The sequence below is a fragment of the Athene cunicularia genome (assembly GCF_003259725.1).
Source record: "Athene cunicularia isolate RWA chromosome 6 unlocalized genomic scaffold, athCun1 chr6_part1, whole genome shotgun sequence".
NCBI classification, from domain to species: Eukaryota; Metazoa; Chordata; class Aves; order Strigiformes; family Strigidae; genus Athene; species Athene cunicularia.
In genome coordinates, this window is record NW_020799105.1 from 25180812 (window position 1) to 25183420 (window position 2609).

The 2609-nt window shown below is 45.8% G+C and overlaps 1 long non-coding RNA gene across 1 annotated transcript in view; it reads left to right on the plus strand.

Moving 5' to 3' along the window:
• Positions 1-954, plus strand: part of LOC113481565 — a 20497-nt gene extending 19543 nt beyond the window's left edge. The window contains exon 3 of the long non-coding RNA XR_003398698.1: positions 42-954. This is a non-coding gene — a long non-coding RNA (uncharacterized LOC113481565). The remainder of the gene's footprint in view (positions 1-41) is intronic.
• The last annotated feature ends 1655 nt before the right edge of the window (positions 955-2609 follow it).

The window sequence follows — 2609 nt, forward strand, 5'->3', positions numbered from 1 at the left end:
TTTTTTTGTTTTTTTTTTTTTTTTTTTTTTTTTTTTTGTAGCATTTCGATTTGTTGCTGATTCTGTGTGAAGATACTGTTTCCATCAGCATGTCTTAATATACTAAACTTGTCCCCTAAGCCCATCCTCTGAAGCTTGGTGCTACGGTAGGTAAACAAAAGTGACTTTACATTGGCGGGACTACAAGCCCAGACATAGCTAAAAGAAAAAGAGAAGAAAAAAAAAAATCAGCCGTTATTAGCATGCTTGTGTAAGGCACATCTGGTTCAAAGCGCCCGCGATGCTCAGCACCGGCCGGGAGCAGGATGGGCTCCCCGGCTCCTCCACACCACGGCACGGCAGCCTCTGAGCGAGGGGCCACGGGTACGCGCTTCTCCCAGCAAAACGCCCCGACGGAGGCTCCGAGAGGGGGGTTCTGTGGGCTGAGCGCCCCGATTCCCACACGAGCAGCCCCTCTCCCAGCACGGGGCTGCGAGCGAGGCCACGGCCAGGCTCGGGACAGCCGAGGACCAACACGGCCATGCCCGGGCGTGTCGGACACCCCTCAGGGATGTCCCCGCGGTGGGAACCCACCGACCACCGCTTTGTGCCCAGGCCTGGCACCCGGGCAGAAAACCTCCATTTCCACAATTGCGCTTTATAACCGCGGGGCTGAGCGAGCCAAGGACTCTCTAAGACTGAAGCCAAGTACTCTACACCTGCTCCTAACTCTGGAGGCCAAGCACCATAAAAAGGCACGAGATTAACACCCCTGATCCGCCACCTTTTTTTTTTTTTTAAAAAAAAAAAAACAGATAAAGACTGAGATGCCAACAACTACTGCTTTTTTCCTAGTTAACTCTTTGGTAGAAACATAATTTAGACAGTCTTTAATTTTAGTGTTGTTTAATTTTTGCCATAATGATATTTCTCATTAATTTATGTACAACAGATATTAATAAATTTGTTCGTGTAGTGATGTGAACTTCAATTTCTCAGTTCATTAATTTCAACAATATTAATTTATTTCAGATTCGCTGTTACAGCTTTACGGTTTGGAAGAGCTGGGTATGTACACATTTTGTAGGTAGCACGACCTCCTCCAGCAGCCAGCAGCGTGGTCTGCACGACCCGACCTGCTCCGACGGCTGCGGCCGGAGCCCCCGAGCAGCTCTGATCCCGCAAGTGCCGTCGGCACCTGACGTGAACGACTCGTGTGGGGATGTATCTCTCTCTAAAACACATCTCAAGGGATGCTCTTCCAACGGGTTAAAGTTCTCCAACTCTGTTACTTTTGTCCCCAGTTAGATGTATTGAATATGTCAAAATTTAAAGGGAAGTTAGAGTTTTCATGAGTTTACAAAACTGCGTGTTGTCAACGTAAACGGTGACAAAAGTTACAAAACTTAAAATAACTGGAGAAGAGGGCGTGTCTTGGCAGAGATACACACATTATTGTGCTGGATACACCTTCTACCCAAACCATTTAGTTCCCCGACCACGTTTCCACCAACTCTCCCACGTCCCGCACTGTATGACCCCGGGCCAGCAGACAGCCTACCGCACATCTAGACCTGCCCAACCCCGTGCTCTCCAGCTGACATCTCCTGTGAGCCGCGCCCCAGAGGGAAGCCTGGTACCACCTGGGCAGAGGTTTGGTTACGTGGGGTGCACCTCAGCTGGGGCACGCGGGAGCTCATTTCCAGGTGCTGTTAGGCTGCCGTACAACCATCCGCTGCCCTGGACGTCAAGATCACCGTGAGTCAACCCAAAATACAGGGTCTTCCTGTCTTTTCTGGGTCAGGCTCAGCAGGGATCTCCCAGCACGCTCTTTGTTGAGGCAATGGTGAGACGTATAAAGGCTAAGTCCTGGAGCCAGCGGGAGACATGCTCCGCCAGCACCCCAAGCAAAGTGCAGAACTCCAGGACTGAACCGGACATTTTCCTCAAAGAATTTAGCAGGGAAAAAAGTCCAGATTTTTCTTCCAGAACTCATGTGCATAAATCCCTTAATAAACAGCACATCATTATTTGGTACTAATACCCTGCACACCTTAATCACACGTTTATTGCAATCTTGTGTTTGGCTTCAGTTGTGGGAAAATTTAGCTTGTGTGCTGCATGCTTTTCTGGGGGAAAAAAAAAAAGAAAAATAAAAAAGCCTGAATTCTTTAATTTAAGCTATTTAGCTATTTTTGTTAAATTCTATCTGTGGCACAATGGGAGGAGGGAGCAAAATTGGTGCTCCAGACATTCAGCTCACTATTTATTTTAGTGGCAACATTTGACAATTGTGAATTTCTGCACCACGTTTTCCCGCTGTGCAAATTGATACCAAATGCCTTCTTAAAGAAAAATGGGGCGGCTAGGTTTTTTTAATAATAATTTTAATAGTTTCATCCAGGGGAAGACCAGAAAATTAAGCAGGATGCAATTTTAAAAGAATATAGAGACCTTTTTGCTCTGCATTACAGCCATAAAGCTTAACCGGAGAGCAATATCTTTCACAATCTATAAAAAATAAATTACAATTGAAAACCAAATTTTGAACACATATTGTCCTTCCAACTTTTTAGCAAGCCAGCACTTTCTCACTAAAAAAAAAAAAAAAAAAAAAAAAAAAAAAAAAA